Source organism: Chiloscyllium plagiosum, unplaced genomic scaffold (assembly GCF_037043375.1).
Source record: "Chiloscyllium plagiosum isolate Xiang-an unplaced genomic scaffold, Cpla_swu_hap1 HiC_scaffold_42, whole genome shotgun sequence".
Lineage (NCBI taxonomy): Eukaryota > Metazoa > Chordata > Chondrichthyes > Orectolobiformes > Hemiscylliidae > Chiloscyllium > Chiloscyllium plagiosum.
In genome coordinates, this window is record NW_028270180.1 from 102,049,305 (window position 1) to 102,071,272 (window position 21,968).

The window sequence follows — 21,968 nt, forward strand, 5'->3', positions numbered from 1 at the left end:
ACTTTAAAATTCTTCATCTCTTTGAATTCCACTATACTACAATTTCCCAGACGATATCTCAGTGTGACATTACTCCTTCACTCAGCTTCGGAGAGGAGTTCGGAGAATATCATTTTAGACAAAGATTGAAGTCTCCCAAAATTATCACAGTGTCTTTGCATTACACAGGAATTCATTGGAATGTGTAACAGTGTTGAGAAATGAAATATTGTTAGGCATCCTAACAACTGTTCTTCTGCTTGTGGTTTTGACATATATTACTCATAATCTGCATTCAGGCTGATTCAGCCGCATCATCTGAGGCCAAATGCTTTCTCTGTAATGCCTTTGTTACCCATTACTGTCAGGGCTACCCATCCTGCACTCCGTGAGACCCCTCAAGGATGGGTACAATAGAATATTTATGTTCCACCTTTTGTTTCTCCTGTAACCACATCTTTTTTGTGACTGAATATTATTTAATCTGTGTCATCACAAGTCTATTACCTTATTGCAGATGCTTCGTCCATTTCAAAGAAAGAATATTGAAACTAAATTTTTCCCAGAATTTCCTGTCGCAGCCTAATTCACTGATGTACAGTTATAGTTGAACTCTGTCTCTTCCTGTTCCTTTCTGCTTGTTTTCAGCCACATTCCCATGTTGTTCCGATACTTCACCTTTTCTGTTCGGATTTGGAAAGCTCCTTTCACCTGAACCTTGTCCCTGCATTCTCTCTGTCAGTTTAAAGTCCTGTCCATAATCCTACCAACATGATTGACCAGGACACAGCTCCCAGCACGGTTGTTTTTAATTCACTCGTGAGATGTTGCTGTCTCTTTCTGGCCAGCATTTCATGCCCACCCCATGAGCTGCACTTGAGCTGAGTTGCTTGCCAGGTCATTTCAGGGGGCAGTGGAGAGTCAACCTCGTTGCTCTGCGTCTGGAGTCACATGTAGGCCAGACCTGCTGTCGATAACCGATTTCCTTCCTTAAAGATTATTAAGCAGTGAGATGGGTTTAGCTGACTCCGGCATTAAATTCTGGATGAACAGTCGGGTGAGAATAACCTGAGGTCATCACCTGTCCCACTCGTAGTTCACCCGTCACTGAGTTCTGATCCCCGTGCTCCATGAATCGAAACCCTTTCACCATGACCGTTGTTTGATCATGACACCTTCCTGCACTCTGGTGATAGCACTCAGTATCTGTCCATGTGGTATCCCTCACTGTGTGGGTCTAATTGCTGCCTCTGTCAGCTTCTCTCACTCTTGCAGCTGGTCTGAGATCCTGAGCCAAAATAATCCTCTGATCAACAATAGCACAGACCAGGGACAGAGACTTGGTTTTTTGTGATCTCTGCTGGACTCAGTGATAATCTACATGAGTCATCCTCACTGCATCATCTAATTTTCCATTCTGTCTATTTCTCTCTCATGCAGATAATTAGGATGTTACTAAATCCTGTTTCCATCACCTCATTGAAGATGCTTGGTCAGCCAGAGAGAGATGGAAAGCGAGGTCTGGAGCCTTCAGTAAATCCTGCAGCCGGTAAGATCACTCGCAGTAAACAGTCAATGGAGGGGTTTGTGGCCTTCTGTGTTCAGACACGGAAGACAAGGAACAGCAACATTCTAGGCTTCATTCCCACCATCTTGTAATGGTCCTGCTTTCACCTTTGCTGTACTGGTCCTCACTGAGACAGCACAGAAGCCCCAAGCATCAATCCTGGCCCATGTTGTAGTAGTAATCTCTGTAATATCCTCCAGTCGCGATAATCCTTCCTCTGTTTGGAAGCTTCTCTCGTCCACACAATGCCCTCTGTTTCTGTCAGTTTCTCCAATCCCTAACATCCAATCCCTAAACGTCTCCAGTGGATACTAAATTCCTTCATCCCTGTAAACCCCACAGTCCTGTCGGTCCCTGTAAGCCCCTCCTAACAACACCATTCTCTATGTCGATGTATTTGCCTTTAACCTCTCCATCCGTCCCTACCTGGGTAAACTTCTCCAGCTCCTACAACCCTTCCTTTTCTGTGAAAAAAATTGTAACTTCCTTATCGTTCTCCAAACCTTCAATCTTAATCTACATAAACTTCACCCTGTCTCCACCAACCCGCCTGACCACAGGAACCTCTTCCAATTTGTGCAACCCTCCCCATCTGTGTTACTGTCTCCAACCCCGTAACCTGGCATTCTCCATTGCCTTCCGATCTATGGAGCCTTCCTGAACCTAGAAGCCTTCTTATAACTGTAAACGTGTTCAGTCGCTATAACCTTCCATATCTCTGTTAGTACACACAATACTCTTCTCCCTGAAACACCACCTGTCTGTGCCTCTCAGACTGCCTGCCTCTCCCTCTATCCATCACTATCCCTATCTCCAGAAGCTAATCCAGCTCCATCTATCCGTATAAATCCCTCCAATCCCCAAACCCCTTTGTCCCACTGACATTCTTGACCAGATGTTACTCTGTTTAACTCTAACATCCTCCAGCCCCTGTAAGCCTCCCTATCTCTGTAACCTGTACCATCTGTTCAACCTCACACTACTGAGGAATGACTCCCTGCATTCGACATAAGGCAGATGGAATGACAGAGAGCAGATATGATGGAACTGTCATTCTGGAGATGTAAAAACAGAATGATAATCGCTGGGAAGGAAATATTGAAGGTTTGTTGGGATCGAGGCAGGCTAGGCAAAAAGCCAACAAGGGAAGAAAGGGTGAGGTTAATGCCTTAATGAAATTGCGACGTGGAACTGAAATCCAAAATTTGGAGGCTATTGGATGGAGCTGGGAATAAACAAGCAGCAACAATCATTGGCCGGAATTCTTTTATAGGGATCAACCAGTGGTGGGAATGCAAATGTGGTTACAGTCAGAACACTGAATATACTTACATCAAGGGTTGTACAGTAACTGTGTGTGACAGTGGTCTCCATCCCCACGTGATAACTAATAAGTGTCAGTGCTGTATTAGATAGCATCCTGGATTGTGTACGAGATTGTTTACGATAACATCATTGAACAAGCAGAGAATATAGGGATATGGACCATGTCGGGGCAGATGGCATGTGTTGAGAATATCATCATGGTCGGCACAGCCATGGTGGGCCGAAGGGCCTATTGCTGTGCTGTACTTTCTAATTTCCTACTTCCCAGCATCTACTCGATCAAAGCTCTTCCGAATCTTGAATCTTACATTCAATTTTTCTCTCATGTTTTCTAAACATCAGTTGGTTTCAAACTCAGTCTCATCCACCTCTTATTGGAAAATTCATCCATTTCCAGGATCAGCCAAGCGACCCTTCTCTGACCTGCCTCCAATAGAAGAATATCATTCCTTCGGGCACTCACACTTTTCATAGTATTCTGGGTGTTGTCTGACTCGTATCTTGCATAGTTTTAGCAAGACCTTCCTATTTTTAGACTCCATTCCCTTTCTAATAAGTGGCAGCATTTGATTTGCCTTCTCTATGACCTGCTAACCCTGTAAGTTACCTTTTTCAGATTGATAAACAAGAACTCGCACAATCCTTTCTGCTGTCAGTCTGAAACCAAACAGTGTTTGCCTGACAGTAAGTGAGGAGCATGCTGAAATGAGTGAGAAAGGACATCTCAATAAAAAATAACTGGACCCTTAGCTCATTAGGTTTATCCTCGAATATTATGGGAAGTTAGGGAAGAGATTGCGGTGTCTCTAACAGAGATATTTATATTATCAACAGACACAGTGAGTTACCGGAAGACTGGAAGGTGGCTAATGCTGTTCCATCACTTAAGGGCTGCAGGGAAAAGCCAGGAGTGAGCCCAGTGCTGGGTAAGTTGTTGGAGGAGATTCTGAGAGAAAGTAGCTACGCATATTTGGAAAGGCAAGGGGTGATTAGAGATAGTCAGCATGGTTTTGTGAGTGGGAAACCGTGTTTCACAAACCGGATTGACTCTTCGAGGAGGTGGCCAAGAGATAGATAAAGGCAGAGAGTCAACGTTGTCCACATGGACTTCAGCAAAGCATTTGACAAGGTTCCAACGTGTAGAACATCTAGTCGAGAGGAAGAAGGAAGCTTACATAAGGTTGAGGACGCAAGGATCATTAGACCTCTATAGGGTTATATGGGGGCGGCACAATGCCTGAGTGGTTAGCACGGCTGCCTTATAGCACCTGGAACCCGATTTCAATTCCAGCCCCAGGCGACTGTCCGTGTGGAGTTTGTACATTCTCCCCATGTCTGCGTGGGGTTCCCCCAGGGGCTCCAGTTTCCACCCACAGCCCAAATCAGCCATACTAAATTACCCATAGTGTTCAGGGATGTGTAGTATTGACACGTTAGTTAAGGTACATGGAGAGAAATAGGGTGGGGGAATGGTTTTGGGTGGGATGTTCATCAGAGGGTCAGTATAGAGTGGTTGGGCCAAATGGCCTGTTTCCACAATCTGGGGACTCTGAAGGTAGCCAGGAAGGAACTGAAGAATGGACTTAGGACTGCCCGAAGGGGGCATGAAAAAGCTTTGTTGGGAAGGATTTAGGAAAACTGTAAGGCATTCTCCACTTATGTGAGGAACAAGAGGATGGCCAGAGTGGGGGTTGGGCCGGTCAGGGATAGTGGAGGGAACTTGTGCCTGGAGCTACAGAAGGTAGGGGAGGTCCTTAATGCATACTGTGCTTCAGGATTCACTACTGAGAGGGGCCTTGTCATTTGTGAGTACAGCATGAAAAGGACTGATATATGTGAACAGGTTGATGTTAAGAAGGAGGATGTGCTGTATATTTTCTAAACATAAGGATAGGTATATACCAGACGGGATGTACCCAAAGTTACTGCACAATTTGAGGGAAGGGATTGCTGCGCCTTTGGCGATGACCTTTGCACCCTCACTGTCCACCGGAGTTGTACCAGATGATTGGAGGGTGTCAAATGTTACTCCCTTGTTCAAGAAAGGGAATGGGGATAATCCTGGTAATTATAGACATCATGTTCTTATGTCTATGGTGTGCAGATTATTGGAGAGGATTTATGACTCCTTGGAAAACCATAGTTTGATTGGAGATAGTCAGCATGGCTTTGGTAGGGCCAGATCGTGCCTCACAAATCTTATTGAATCCTTTGAGAATGTGATAAAACACATTTATGGCTCATTCAGAAAGTACAGAGGCATGGGATACAGGAAAACTGTCTGTCTGGATACAGAATTCCTGGCTCATAGAAGACAGAGAGGGATGATAGATGGGAAGCATTCAGCCTGACCAGTGGTATTCTGCAGGGACGGGTTCCAGGACCTCTGCTCTTTGTGATTTTTTTTTAAAATGACTTGGATGTGGGTGTGGAAGAGTGGGTTAGTAATTTTGCCAATGACATGGAGGTTGGTGGAGTGGTGGATAGTGTGGAGGTCTGTTGTTGGTTGCAGCAGGATATTGACAGGATGCAGAGCTGGACTGAGAAGTGGTAGATGGAGTTCAATCAGGAAAATTGTGAAATGATTCATTGTGGAAGATCAAACTTGAATGGGTTAAATGCAGAATATTTGGTTGTGTTGTGGAACAGAGGGATCTTGGGTTCCACGTCTATCGATCCCTCAAAGTTGCCACCCAAGCTTACAGGGTTGTTAAGAAGGTATATGTTGTGTTGGCTTTCATTAGCTGGGGGATTTAGTTTTAAAGCTGTGAGGTTATGCTGCAGATCGATAGAGCCCTGGTTAGACCCCACTTGGAATATATTGTTCAGTTCTGGTCCCCTCATTACAGGAAGGCAGTGGAAGCTTTAGGGAGGTAAATTGGAGATTTACCAGGATGATGCCTGTGCTGGAGGGCATGTCTTATGAAGAAAGTTTGAGGGAGGTAAGGCTTTTCTCATTGGTGTGAAGAAGGGTGAGAGGCGACTTGGTAGAGGTGAACAACATGATGTGAGACACAGAGAGTGTGGATAATGAGACACTTCTTTATACCATAGCATAAATGGCTATTATGAGCAGGCATAATTTTAAGGTGTTTGGTGGATGGTTAAGGAGAGATAGGCTCTTTACAAAAAAGCTGTTAGGTGGGTGGAATGCACTGCCAGCAGTGGTAGGAGAGTCATATACATTCGGGACATTTAATACACTCTAGGATAGACACATGGATGGCAGTAAAATGAAGGGTTTGTAGGTTAGTTTGACCTTACCGCAGAATAAAAGTTGGCATGGCATCATGGCTTAGGGGTCTTGTGCTGTACTGTTCTGTGTTCTACGTTCCGTATGGTAAACTGAGTAATAAGCTCAGGTCAATCTAAAAGGATATGGCATTCAGGAGGAGCTAGTCAACTAGATACAAAATTGGCTTGATGATAGGAGGCAGAAGGCGGTGGCAGACATGTTGTTTTTCTGACTGGAGATATGGGACCAGCGGTGCAGTGGCTGCAGAGTTGTTGTAATGTGGATAAATGGTTTGGATGGGACTATTGGTTTCCTGGTAAGTTTTTTTGGTGGTACTGAAATTGGTGGTAAAGTGGACAGTGAAGGAGGTTATCTGATTCAACAGGATGAACAGTACTGCTGGGATAGTGGGTGAAGAATAGCAGATGGAGTTTAATTAGATAAATGTGAAGTGTTCCATTTTGGTGAAACAAACCAGGGTGGGACTTGTACAGTTAATGTGCGGGCCCTAGGTAGTGTTGTCAGTCAGAGACCCAGGGATGCAGGTAGACAGTTCTTTGAAAGTGGTGTCACAGGTAGACAGGCTGGTGAAGCAGGACTTTGGGGTGGTTACCTTGACTGGGCAGAGCATTGAGAGTAGGAGTTGGGATGTCATGTTGTGGCTGTACAAGACATCGGTGAGGCCACAATAAAAGCATTGTTGATCAGTCTGAAGAACTCATCTCGTTCACTTACCTCCTTGAGGGAAGGACATCTGACATTCTAACCTGGTCTGGCTGACATGTGCATCCAGTCCACAGCAATATGGCTGCCTCTTAACTGCCCTCTGGACAATTAGCTGTGGGGCAAAGAATGCTGGTCTAATCAATGACACCCTCGTCCCATGAATAAATAAATAAAAATGTATATGCTCCTCACTACCTCTGCAAACACTTCCAGCTGCAGCATTCCATACTGGCTTTGTAATACCGTTCAGGCCCTGACCACTCTCTGTAACACTCTCACCACCTTCAGCAACTTCATTTCTCCCTGTTCCTGTAGTGTCATTAGCTCCTGACAATGATTCCCCTTCCCACTGCTGTCCTCATGTTAGCAGCCCCTTTGCAATACCTTTAACACTTACTGGTTAAACTCTCTCTGATTTCAGGATTTTAAGTAGTTTGTAGTGATCTTGTAAGCCTCATAATCTAATATTGTCCTGAGTGAGGGACTGGTGGGAATTTCTTGCTGAGGATTTTCTCTTTCAATAGGATGTCGTTTTGTTGAGTGTTTTTTACACTGTTCCTTCAAATGTTTTCCACTGTTCATGTACAGGCAAATATTTCAGTCTGTTTAGCTTGTTTACCTTGGTCAGTTCTCCTCTCAAACTCATGTAATTGGTTGTTTTTATTTCTAGTTGTATCTTGTCCTATTTGTGATTCACTTTAAAACTTTATATTTCTTTAAACTGCACTTACTCACAATTTCCCAGAGGATCTCTCCAGGTAACATTACTCATTCACGAAGTTTCATGACACAACGGTCGCTCTGAGATAGTTACGTCCCTAGCCAGTTGCACAATGTATTATTCAAAGAAACACTGAAAAAAAATTCTACAATCTCCTCTTCGAATATCACTCTTGTCAGTGTGATTGTCAAGGTTATATGAATATTGAAGTTGCACTGAATTATCACAATGCTCTTATTAAAAATTCCAATGAGTTCCTGCTTAATGCAGTGATAAGCCATGAAATGCTGTTCGGTGGCTAAAACTGTTCTGCTGCTTGTGTCTTTGGCAAGTAGTAGCCAGAATTTACATTCAGACTGACTCTACTTCATGATCTGAGACCAAATGCTTTCCCTGTAATACCTTTGTTATCCATTATTATTCGTGTTGCCCATTTTGACTGAGTTTCCGCAAGCTTGTGAACCATTGAATATTTATGTTACAACTTTTGTTCGCCCTATGACCACGAGTCCCTGGTGTCTAAATCTCTGTGTCACAAATCAGTCTATCTTATCGCAGACAATTTGTCCATTCCAATAAAAAACATCATTTACTCTTTCCCAAAATCTCCTGTCACAAATCGATAAACTGATGTACAGATTTAGTTCAACTCTGTCCCATCCTGTTCCTTTCTGCTTGACTTCAGCCACATTCCCATGCTGTTCCAATGCATCACCTTTTCTCTTTGGATTTGGAAAGTTCCTTTCACCTGAACCCTGTCCCTGCATAATCTCTGTCAGTTTAAAGCCCTGTCCATAAACATACTGACATGATTGTCCAGGACACTGCTCCCTGCATGGTTCCAGTGGGACCATCCAAATGGATTTTTAAAAAAATTCTGGTATGCGGTGTGGGTGTCTCTGGCTGACCAGCCTTTCTTGCCCAGCCCTAGCTGCACTAAAGCTGATTAACTTGCTTGTCCATATCAGAGGGTAATTAAGAGGCAAACACTTTGCTGTGGGTACGTCGTGCAGACTATGGGAGGATGGGCAGATGTCCATCTCGAAAGGAGAAGTGTTTGAATTTATTGTACATCAGTAATGGTATGTATTGACTGTCAATTACTATTTTAAAAATAATTTATTTCAAATTCCATCATTTCAGCTGGTGAGGTTCAAACCTGCCTCCCCTGAACATTAGCTGAGGTTTTGGATACATGCTCTAGCAATAACACCACTTCGCCTGCTCACAAGCTATTCATCCCTGAGCACTGATACCAGTGCATCATGGAGCTAAACCTGTTTTTCCTTCATGATTGTTTGATCCTGAGACTTTTCTGCACTCTGGTGATATCACTCAGTATCTCTCCATGTGGTATTCCTCATTGTGGGGGTCCAATTTCTGCCTCTGTCAGTGTATCTCACTCTTACAGCTACTCCAGATCTTGAGCCAACAGAATTCTCCTGTCCAGAGAGACACAACAGCACAGGCCAGGAATGGAGACTGGAATTTTCCAGATCTCTGTGGGACTCAGTGCCATTCTCCATGTGTAATCCTCACTACACCAATCTAATTTCCCATCCTGCCTATTTCTCTGTCTCCTGCAGGTAATCAGGAAAAATAGACTTCCCAACTACTGGGTATCTCGTCCATCGCCACATTGAAGATGCTTGGTCAACCAGAGCGACAAAGGGCAGGGAGATCTGGAGCCTTCAATAAATCCTGCAGTGAGGTAAGATCACTCACAATGCACAGAGTAGAGAGCAATAAGAGGGCTCCAAACATCGGCTAACAAGACATCACTTAGATACAGTGCTGGAGGGGGAGCACAGTACAGACACACCCCAGGACAATCACCACCCCTACTGTAAATTTTGTTGTACTGAGACAGCATCGGAATGTCACAGTTATCCGTCCAGGCTGTGATGTCTTAGTGAACATCAGTATAACAGAGGGGAAAGCAGGCTTCCCATGTGGGTGGCATGGTGGCACAGTGGTTAGCACTGCTGCCTCACAGCGCCTGAGACCCGGGTTCAATTCCCGCCTCAGGCAACTGTCTGTGTGGAGTTTGCACGTTCTCCCCGTGTCTGCGTGGGTTTCCTCTGGGTGCTCCGGTTTCCTCCCACAGTCCAAAGATGTGCAGGTCAGGTGAATTGGCCATGCTAAATTGCCCGTAGTGTTAGGCAAGGGGTAAATGTAGGGGTATGGGTGGGTTGCGCTTCGGCGGGTCGGTGTGGACTTGTTGGGCCGAAGGGCCTGTTTCCACACTGTAATGTAATCTAATCTAATGTGTGTGTGGGAATGCTGCCTGGAATCTTTCTTTTCTGTGTTCCTCCTCCAACACTGTATATATACCATGTCTCATGGACCAGTGTCTTCAATAATTTTTAACTCCTATAACAGTTCCTGTCCCTGTAACCTCCTCTCTTCCCGATTGTCCCTCCACATATTAGAAATATACTGCATTCTAGACTACCATTTCCATCACTGTAACTTACTTCAGTGCCTACAACATGCCTTATCTCAGTCGTCTCCTCCTCCAACAACTGGAGAAAGAGCCATGCAGAACAGAAACGGTTCCTTCGATCCAACTAGTCCATGCTGACCACAGTTCCTGAACGAGTCACATTTGCCTGCGTTTGGTCCCTATCCCATCAAACCTTCTCCTTTCCATGTACCTGCCCAAATGTCTTTTCCATGGTGTAATTGTACTTTTCTTTACCACTCACTTCAGCAGCAGCTCATTCAGTATGTGCACCATTCTCTGTGTGGAAATGTGCTCCTCTGGTCGCTTTTAAGTATTTCCTCTCCCACCTCATATATTTGCCCTCTCATTATGGATTCCCCTACCCTGGGGTAGAGACCTTCACTGTTAAATCTACGTATACCTCTCATGTTTTTATAAACCTTTATAAGGTCACCCCTCAGCCACCTACACCCAATGGAAATGCGAAGGATAATGATACAAATATCTCTGCCACGGTCCCCACTGCGACTTTGCCACAATGTTCTGGGATACACTTGTTCAGAACCTAGAGCTTTCTCTTCCTTTGTGTGCGAAGACCTCCAGCACCATCTCTTCTGTAATGGGGACTCTTTTCAAGACATCACTATTTATTTCCTTTTGTTTCCTAATCTTTGTCCACGGTACGTTCTGACATGAAATATTGATTTTAGGTCGCGCCCATTTCCTGTGGTTCCAGGCATGGATGGTCTTATTGATCTTTGAGGGGCCCTGTTGTCTCTCTAGTAGCCTTTTTGTACTTGTATTCTGTAGAATCTCTTTGGATTCTCCTTAACCTTATCTGCCAAATCTATCTCATTCCACCCATGTTGCTTTCCAGCTTATCCAGCCTCTCTGTTTCTGTCAAACGCTCCAGTATCAGTAACATCTTTGTCAATCTTTGCTCCATTTACAGTTTCAGAATATGCTTACTAAAGCAGGAGGATCAGAATTCTACAACTGTAGTCCCAGCAATGTCTGAAACAGCCGTATCATGATGTACCAACTCATGTACTCAATGCTCTGACCCATGAGGACCAGTGTGCCAAATGTTGCTTTCCCCATCCTGTCCACCTGTGACACCACTTCCAAGGAACAATGTAAATGCAGCCCTTGGTCTCTCTCTGTTAGACAACACTGTCTTGAGCTCTGCCATTAATTGTGTTAGTCATCCCTGGTTTATCTTAACAAAATCCAATACCTGAATTCTACTCCATCTTTCATTTCTTGACCCACTGGCTCAATTGGTTAAGAGCACCTTTGATAACTGTATTCACTGCCCACTATAACACTTATTTTACTATCCACAAACTTACTAACAATAATTTATATATCTTGTTTATGTCAATAGTGCACATGCGTGACCCCAGCACCAATGCTTATGACACACCACTGTTCAGAGGCCCCCAGTCTGCACAACAACCCTCTCCCACTACCCTCTGTCTCCTACTGTCAAGTCCATTTTGTGTCCGTTTGTCTTGCTATCCCTAATCCCATGTGATCTAACCTTACGTACCAGTGCACCACGCTAAACCCTGTCTAAGGCCTTGCTGAAGTCAGGATAGACAACGTCTACAGCTCTGCCTTCATCCATCTTCTTGGTCACCTCTTCAACAAACTCTATCATGTTTGAGAGACACGACTTTGTACGCACAATGCTGTGCTGACTCTCCCTAATCAAGCGTTGCCTTTCCAAATGCATGCAAGTCCTGTCCTGCGGAATTGCTCCCAACAACATTTGCACCACTGACATCAAGCTAATTGGTGTTTATGTCCCTAGCTTTCCGTCGCAGCCTTTCCTAAATACTGGCACAAGATTAGGCAACCTCCAGGCTCCGAGCTCACCACCCGTGGCTGTCAGTGATAGAAATATCATTGGGGTAAGTTAGGGAAGAAACTTACAATGTCCTGGGATATACTTGATTGGTTCCCAGGGAGTTGTCTAATTTTTATGTGTTTGAAAACCTTCAGCACCTCCTGTTCTCCAATGTGGACTCGTTTGAAAATATCACTGTTTATTTCCCTGCTTCCCCACTGTGTTTTCCACGGTAAGTTCTGACGTGAAGTGTTTGTTTTGGATCTCACACATTTCCTGTGGGTTCACACATAGATGACTTTAAGGGGTCACATTCTGTCCCGAGTTAATCTTCTATTGTTAATATACTTTTAGAATCTCTTTGGATTTCCCTGAACCTTCTATGCCAAAGCTCTGTCAGTTCCCCTTTAGGCCCTCATGGTTTCCCTATTAAGGGTATTACTACACCCACAATGTTCTTCAAGGGATTGACTTAATCCAGCTGGCTATATAGGACATGTGCCCCCTTTTGTCTTGACCAGAACCTCAATATCCCCAGTCATCCAGTGTATCCCACTTGTGTCAGCATTGTTCTTCACACTAACAGGAATATGCTGGCACTGAAATATTAATTTATCTCTCTTTTGAAAGAGTCCCACTTGCCCGACGTTCCTTTACTTGCAAATAGCCTACACGAATCAACTTCTGGACAGTCTTACCTAATACCTTCTGGACTGGTGCAAGGCCAGTTTTGATCTATAACTTGTGGACGAGGCCTGTCCTTTTCCATCGCTATTTTCAAACTAGTAGAATTGTGGTGACTTTGCAAAAGTGCTGCCCCACAAACTCTTCAGCCCCTTTCTCTCCCTTGTTTCCCGAAGGTTTTATCCTTTTCTCCAGTCGGGCCAGTTACATACTGATTGAGACAGTTTTCTTGAACACACTGAACAAATCCCTCCCTTCCAAACTGTGAACACACAGTCCCCCAGTCTAAGTTTGGAAAGTTAAAATCCCCGACCATTACAACCCTATCCTTCTTACAGATATCTGAGATCTCCGACATATTTGCTGCTCAATTTCCCGCTGACTACTGCGGGCTTGTAGTACAGTCATATCAAACTGATTATTCATTCTTATTTCTCAGTTCCATAACAGCTTTACTGGGCAATCCCCAGGAATATCCTCTCTCAGTGCTGCAGTGATGTTTTCACTGATCAAAAACTCCACTCCCCCTCCTCCCTTGTCTTCCCTTCTATCCTTCCTGTTGAATCTGTCCTCTGGAATAATGATCTGCAAGCCCTGTCCCTCCCTCAGCTGTGTTTCTGTAATTCCTGTGATTTCCCAGAGCCATGTTTGTATCCATGCCGTGCGTTCATCTGCCTTGCCTGTCAGGCATTTTACATCAAAGTAAATGCAATTTAATTCATCAGTTTTCCTTCATTGCCGGCTGTACTCGAGCCTGGTTATCAATTGAAATTACTCTGTTGAAATTCTGTCCCAGCCTCAACCTTCAGACTGTAGCCTGAGACCGTCCCCCTCACTGTGGACAACACCCTCACCTTTCATGTCATCTGCAAACCTAATAATGATACCTTCTGTTTTCATATCCGAGTGATTGATGCCCCTAAGGAACAGCAATAGCTCCTGCACAGATCTCTGTGGTACACTCGCTGGGCAAAGGCTTTCAATCATAAAACCAACCCTCCAACAATTGTGGATCTAATTTGCCAACTTGCCTTGGATCCCGTGGGCTCTTCCCTTTTGGACCAGCCTTCCATGTGGGACCTTGTCAAAGGCCTTAATGAATTTCATGGAACCCACATCATCTGCACTGCACTCATCAATATTTTCAGACACCATTTCAAAAAACTGAACTGATTTCACCAGACAAGGTCTTCCTGTATCAAATCCGTGCTGACTAACCCTAATCAATCCCTGCCTTTCCAGTTATGAATTCAAACTATCCCTGAGAATTGTTTCCAATAATTTCCCTTCCCCTGCTGTCAGACTATCTGCTCTGTAATTACCTGGCCTGTCCCTGCTGCTCTTGAATAAAGGAACCACATTAGCGATCCTCCAGTCATTCGGCACTTCACCTGTGGCCAGCAAAGTATTAAATATATCCGCCAGGGCCCCAGCAATCTCCTTCCTTACCTCCTATAGCAGCCTGGGGTACATTTCATTGGGCTCTGGGGATTTCTCCACCCATTTATGCCTATGAAAACATTAAATATCCCCTCCTTATTGATCTTACCATGTTCTAGAACCTCACCATCACGACTAAATCCCCGGCTACATTGCCTTTCTCCTGTGTGAATACAGATGGAAAGTATTCATTGAAGACCTCACCTACTTCCCCTGGCTCCATGTACAGATTGTCCCTTTAGTTTCTAACAGGCCTCACCCTTTCGCTGGGAAGCCTGTTATGCTAACGATGGTGATCAAACACCTCGTGGTTTTTCCTCAGTTGTATCTGCCAAATGTACTTCATGACCATTGTTTGTCCCTCATTTTCTACAATCCGCTTGCCCTCTCTATACTTGTGAATGGCTTCACCTGATTTTATTGAACTGGATTTTCTTTATCAAACTCACGATATCGCTTGATCAGTATTCGCTGGAGTTGCTGCCTTTATTATTCACTCTTCAAGGAACCTAATATCGACCCAACAGCAGGTAGTTCCTCCCTGTCTCTGTTTGCCAGATCCTGTCTAATGATTGCAATACTGATAAGAGACTCAGTTGTGAGGGGGACAGACAGGAGACTGTGTGGCTGCAGAAGAGACCCCCGATGGTGTGCTGCCTCCAGGGTGCCAGGTTCAAGGATGTCTCTGAGCATTTACTGAACATTCTGAAGGGGAGGGTGAACATCCAGAGGTCATTGTGCACATCGGCCCACGTGACAGAGGTAGACAAAGGGATAGGCCCCTGTGAAATAAGTACAGGGAGTTAGGTAAGAAGTTAAAAAAAAGGATATTGAGGTTAATGATCTCCAGATTACTCCCAGTGCCACGCGCCAGTGAGGATAGAATTAGAAAGATCGGCCAGATGGATGTGTGGCTGAGGCGCTGGTATAGGGGGTAGGGTTTTCAGTTCTTAGGTCATTGGGATCTCTTCTGGGGTAGAGGTGACATGTACCAGGGGGATGGTTTGCACTGGAAGCAGAGAGGCACCAGTATCACTGGGAGGAGATTTGCTAGTGTTACCCGGCAGGATATAACTAGTTTGGCAGGGGGTTGAGACTCTGAATAAGACAGGGGCCATCAACTAGTCAGGGGAAAATACATGAGCCAGCGAAAGCAAGTTTCTTATGCAGGATATCCAGGCACAGTATAGGGAGGGAAAAGACTTCTAGTTTAAAAGGCATTAATTTCAACGCACGAGGTCTGACTGGTAAGGCAGACAAGTTCAGACCATGGATTAGCTCTGAGGACTGGGATATTATAGCCATAACTGAAACATGGCTGAGAGAAGGGCAGGACTGGCAGCTCAGTGTTCCAGGATACAGAAACTACAGGCGTGACAGAAGGACAAGTAATTGAGGAGGGGAAGTTGTCCCTTTGATTAGGGAGGACAGAAAAACAGTGCTGAGAGACAATATTGTTAAGTGGTCATCCAATGAGGCCATGTTTTTAAAAGTTAGAAACAAAAAGGGGGTGGTCAGTCTGCTGGGATGGTGTTCTAGTCCCCCAAATAGCCAGCGGGTACGAGAGGAGAAAATGTGTAGTCAGATTGCAGGTACCTATAAAAATAATAGAGTAGTATTGGATGGAGATTTTAACTTCCCATGGATTGACTGGGTGACCGAGTGTAAAAGGACCATACGGCGTTGAATTTGTCAAATATGTCTAAGAATGTTTCCTAAATCAAGATGTACAGGGCTCTATGCTACTCAGGCGGGTGCAACACTTGACCTCCCCTCAGAAACCGAGGTCGGGCAAGTGAATGAAGTGTCAGTCAGAGAGCACTTTGGGTCCAGTGACCACAACTGTCTTATTTTTAACATAGTTATGGAAAAAGATCAGACAGGTCCACAGATTAAGGTCTTAAACTGGAACAGGGCCAACATTGGGGCCATTCAGAAGGATCGAGCAAGGGTTGATTGGGTGAAGGTAAAAATCACACAACACCAGGTTAACATCCAGTTGTTTACACAGGATCCTTGATTATCTGAACGAGATGGGCGGGCAATAGTACATTCAGATAATTGGTTATTCGATTAATCGATTCCATGCCTTTCCTCTGGGGCTCGAAGTTTTTGGTAATGTCTAGTCCCCGTTGAGGTGACAAGGCAGCAGTAAACCATGCATGAGCCCTCACGCCCCGCCAACCCCCGAAAACACCCCTCTGCTCGGCCCCAAACCCTTCCAACACTGCCCTCACCCACACCTCAATATCGCCTCCCACCCGTTCTCAAACCCTTCCAACACCAACCCACGCCAGCCCCCGCCACAAAGACCGCCCACCGCCACCCTCCACTTGCCACCCGACCCGCCCCCAAACCCATCCAACATCATCCTCCGCCCGCCTCCAACAGTTCACCCTAACCCCAAACCCATCCAACACCCACCCACGCCGCTCCCTGCCTCCAAAACCGCCCAACGCCACCCTCCACTTGCCACCCACCCCACCCCCAAACCCATCCAACATCACCCTCCACCCGCCTCCAACAGAGCACTCCGCCTGCCCCAAACCCATCCATCATCACCCTCCGTCCGCCTCCAACAGAGCACCCCGCCCGCCCCCAAACCCATCCATCATCACCCTCCGTCCGCCTCCAACAGAGCACTCCGCCTGCCCCAAACCCATCCAATATCACCCACCACCCGCCTCCAACAGAGCACTCCGCCTGCCCCAAACCCATCCATCATCACCCTCCGTCCGCCTCCAACAGAGCACCCCGCCCGCCCCCAAACCCATCCATCATCACCCTCCGCCCGCCTCCAACAGAGCACTCCGCCTGCCCCAAACCCATCCATCATCACACTCCGCCCGCCTCCAACAAGGCACCCTGCCCGCCCCCAAACCCGTCCATCATCACACTCCGCCCGCCTCCAACAAGGCACCCCGCCCGCCCCCAAACCCATCCATCATCACCCTCCGCCCGCCTCCAACAAGGCACCCTGCCCGCCCCCAAACCCGTCCATCATCACACTCCGCCCGACTCCAACAGAGCACTCCGCCTGCCCCAAACCCATCCAATATCACCCACCACCCGCCTCCAACAGAGCACTCCGCCTGCCCCAAACCCATCCATCATCACCCTCCGTCCGCCTCCAACAGAGCACCCCGCCCGCCCCCAAACCCATCCATCATCACCCTCCGCCCGCCTCCAACAAGGCACCCCGCCCACCCCCAAACCCATCCATCATCACCCTCCGCCCGCCTCCAACAAGGCACCCTGCCCGCCCCCAAACCCGTCCATCATCACACTCCGCCCGACTCCAACAGAGCACCTCGCCTGCCCCAAACCCATCCATCATTACCCTCCGCCCACCTCCAACAGGGCACCCACCCCCAAACCCATCCAACACCACCCTCTGCCCGCCTCCAATAGAGCACCCCGTCCACCCCAAACCCATCCAACATCACCCTCCACCCGCCTCCAACAGAGCACCCCGCCAGCCCCCAAACCCATCCAACATCACCCTCCGCCCGCCTCCAACAGTTCACCCCGACCCCCAAACCCATCCAACACCGACCCACGCTGCCCCCGCCTCCAAAACCGTCCAACGCCACCCTCATTTGCCACCCACCCCGCCCCCAAACCCATCCAACATCACCCTCCACCAGCATCCAACAGAGCACCCTGCCCGCCCCCAAACCCATCCAACATCACCCTCCGCCCGCCTCCAACAGGGCACCCCGCCCACCCCCAAACCCTCCCTGTGAAACCACCTCCAATCCCCACACCATCCCAGTCTAGGTCATCTGTTTCAGATCAGGACATTGGTGTTTCTGTTACCTCTGGCACTCCGAGCAAATCTTCCTAATTGTGTCTATTCGTTCAGTTCTCATCCTCTTCAGCCTCCTGAAACTTCTTCCTGCCATTGTAACCTTTTGATCACCTGTAGTCCCTTCAGATCTCCCTGTATCTTTCCTGACTCCATTGAATACAGCTCATCTCATGTTATAATTCCTCTAACTCATATGTTACTCCCCATCTCTGTGATATTCTTCAGTTCCTGCAATTCTCATTCTGTATCTCCAGAGCTTTCAATCCCCCGATCGATGTCAGGCTATTGATCCCTTGCAGCATGTTTAACACCTGTAGGAGCCTCCAACTCCTCAATATCTCCTGTTGCTGTAACCTCCTCAAATACTACAGTCTTTGTAATATATTCCAGTAACTGCAACCCTGTCGATTTCTGTATCCTCCTCCAGAACAGCACTCCACATCTCTATGTAACTGATGGGAATGCTACAAACCTGCCTTCATAGTCCTCTCTAGCTCTCTGAACTACTGCAGCCTGAGAACCCTCAGCATCTCTGGCTCCTCCAATCCCTACACTTCTCTCTGGCTGTGTGAACTGAACCAACTCCTTCAACCCTCCCGTCTCACTCCTGCAGCTTCAACTATTGTCCATGTCAGTGTAATTCCCAGCACCAACAATCTTCCCAGTCTCTATAAACTCCTGTAGCTCCAACTACCACCAATATCTCTGTAATCTCCAGACCTGACAACACCCCCGTATCTTTTGTAGCTCCAATGACCACCCCATCTGTGTAATCTCTAGTCCCCCTATATTCCTCCTGATCTCTGTAAATCCTTCAGAACTGATAACCCTGTAACTCTCCTTGACATCTTTCAGCCCGCCAACCATCTGATCTCTAACCACCAACAGTGATTTCAAACCACCCGAACTCTGTAACATCCTCCAGTCTCTCCAACCCAGCTTTTCTCTGTTAGCTTCTCTGGTGTCTGTATTCCCCTTTATCTCCAGTTGCAGATCCTTACTCAGGAGAAAATGTCTCAGTACCTAATCCGTAAGAACACAAGAATCTTTGGTGTATCAATAAATTTGCGTCATTTTCTAAATTTTAACGACTGCAAGTTCAACCTTCTCCACCTCTTCTCATCAATATCCCTCCATTTTGAAGATCAGCCTGGTGAACCTTCTCTGGGCTGCCTCCAATACAAGAACATTTTCCCTCCAGATAGGGGACCAAACCTGATCACAGTATTCTCAGTGTGGGCTGATTGGAGTCCTCTATAGTTATTACAAACCTTCATTATTTTTACTCTCCATTCCCTTTGCAATCAATGCCAGCATTCCATTTACCTTCTCTATATCCTGCTGGCTCTGTATGCCACCTTTCTGAGATTTATACACAAGGATCCCCACGTTACTCCGTGGTGTAGCTTTCTGCCGTTGATCTGAAACCAACAGGTGACAGCAATAATCAGAAAAGTGTTGGAATGTATGGTAAACGATATGCCAGAAATGATAACTGGACAGTTAAAAACCTATGGAAAAAGCGCAGTCCATTTATAGGAGTAGAATTAAGCCATTCGGTCCAACGGGTCTATTCCACTAATCCATTATGGCTGAATTGTTTCTCAACCCCATTCTCTCACTTACTCCCTGGAAACCATTGATCTCCTTACTCATCAAGATCCTGGCTATCTCTGAGTTAGATATGTTAAATCACTTAGCACCCACAGCCCCATGAGGTAGTGCGTTCAACAGATCCATCATCCTCTGGCTGAATAAATTCCTCCACATCTCTATTCTAAAGGGTATTCCCTTCACTCTGAAGCTGTGCCCTTGGCCTGTAGTCTCTCCTGCTCGTGGAAACATCTTGCCCCCGTCCACTCCATCCAGGCCCCTCAGTATTCTGTAAGTTTAAATGAGATTCTGCCGCTGCCTCTGAAACTTCGTTAAGTGCAGACCCAGAGACTTCACCTGCTCCTCATATAACACAAATTTCATCCCTGGGATCTTTCTTGGAAACCCATTTCTCGTACCCATTCACATCCTTTGTCCAGAATCTGAATGAATAACGTCTAGAGTGTAGTCCCAACACTGACCCCTGCGGAGCTCCCCCATTACCAGTTCCCATCGTGAAAAATACCCCTTTCTTCACACTCTCTGTCTTGTGCCAATCAGACAAATCCTCTATCCGTGTTCAGCATGTTGTTCTGAAACGGAAATTTCATTTCTCACACACACTGCTGGATTTATTTTTCTGTCTGGCTGTAAACAGCAGAGTATCACCATTACCTTCCCATCTGTAATTCCCTGGAGAAGGTGGTGGGGAGCTGGCTTCCTCACCCACTGCAGTCCTTTAGGTGTAGGGACAGACACAGTGCTGGGAGGATGGAGTGTGGCCTGAAGGGCACCTTGGAAATGCTGGTGTTCCCGTGCAGCTGGAGCTCCTGTCCTTCCAGGGTATAGTGGTTCCGAGTTTGGGAAGTGCTGTTGAAAGAGCCTTCCTGAGTGACCTCAGTGCTACTTGTAGATCTTTTATTCCTTCATTCATTCACAGACATGAACTTTAATAGCTGAGTCAGCAGTTCTTGTTGATTTTGTGTTGTTCCTGAGAAGGTGGTGAGCTGCCTTCCTGAGCCACTGCACCAGCCCTTGGAAATTCTGATCACCTAAAATCTCTCCCTTTTTAAATTTGTCACCCCTTCAGCTTCTGTAACTCTCCATATAATTTTAATCTATGACAGCGCAGATTCCCTTCCTAAATCTCTATAATTACAATGATAGTGTGTGCTAAATTGGCACATTTCGTCCTCTTTATCCATCTCATGACTTCCAGCCCCTACCATCCCACTATTTGGAATGCTTCCATTCTCTGCACCTCTTCATGTCCTGAGGGACCTTGAACACCACCAGTGCTTGAAAGTTTATATTCCGCCCAGTTACTGCGAGTCTTCTAACTCTATAACATCCAACAGTTTCCAGTACCATACAACACTTGCTGGCTCTCAATTTGCATTTGTGGAAGTCTGCACATCTCTATAAGCAGCTCAGAAAAAGCCCTTTAGAGTCTACAAAGCTCCATCATGAACAAGCCACAATCTTTCTATTTCCTTTGCCTTCTTCTATGGCTTCAACTCTCACTCTATCTTCCAGTAAACCTCTTTAGTTGCTGGAGGTCTCCCGAGCCCCCCAGATAACCTGTTCTATCCCATACAGCTCGCTCAATCACTGTAACACCCTCTGCTCTGTCTAATCCTCCTCGTTCCCACTGTCTTCCAGGCACAACAGCGATCCTGTAAGAGTTCAGTGCAGAACGGGCTGTTATAAATCTCAGCTGAGGCTTGAGGCCTACCATTACCTGAGAGTCACAATGGGAGAGACCCTGAGAGAGAGCAGTAGAATATTAATCAGCAGCGAGGATTGAGGCCAACTGGGACTTGGAGTTGGAGAAACAGCAGAGCAGGAGGCTCGAAATTAACAGCGACTCACAGAGGGAGTGACCATGTGATGGAGCAACATGGAGCCGGAGCTTGAGGGTCACACACCTAGGAGGTGAATGCACCAACATGGGACGATATAAATCAGCACTGAGGATCAAGGCCTAGTCATGCCTGGGATTCACAGAGACGATGACCCTATGAGGGAGCAGACTGGAGGGGGAGCTGGAGGTTTGCATGCCCCTGGCAGTCACAGAGACGGTGACCCTGTGAGGGAGCAGAGTGGAGTGGGAGCTGGAGGATTACACGTATCTGGGAGTCACTGAGAAAACCTTCTGCTGCTGGGACCTGCCTGCACTGAGTTTGAATGAAGTGCAAGAGCCATCACAGAAAAGGCTGTATGTTCATTGGCTGATAAATACACCGTTATTAGTGACTGTCAGTTAATTGCTGTAAGTCAGCAAATTTATTTTTTAACTTCTGAAGTAAAGATTGATCTCAGAAATATGAGGGGGATGTGAAATTCTGAGCCAATATAATAAATTACGCTCAGTAAGCCACAGTGGAATAAGGGACTTAACCATATTATGATATCCCTGATGTTAACTTAATTCTAAGTAATTAAGTAAGTTACTCTAGACATGTTGCATTTTAAGACATGGCAAGGCATGTTTGTCAAATGGAAATGTGTTCTGTTACATTGGGAAGTCAGAGCGCCTGCTTGTGTCCTCGATGAACACTGGGTCGTGGAGCTCAGACAGTGACTAG

The 21,968-nt window shown here is 46.2% G+C and overlaps 1 long non-coding RNA gene across 1 annotated transcript; it reads left to right on the plus strand.

Moving 5' to 3' along the window:
• Positions 1-2,863: 2,863 nt before the first annotated feature.
• On the plus strand, positions 2,864-21,727 carry LOC148138029 (uncharacterized). Its single transcript, XR_015754136.1, has 3 exons — positions 2,864-3,798; positions 9,141-9,265; positions 21,043-21,727. It is a non-coding gene; the product is annotated as an uncharacterized LOC148138029 (long non-coding RNA).
• The last annotated feature ends 241 nt before the right edge of the window (positions 21,728-21,968 follow it).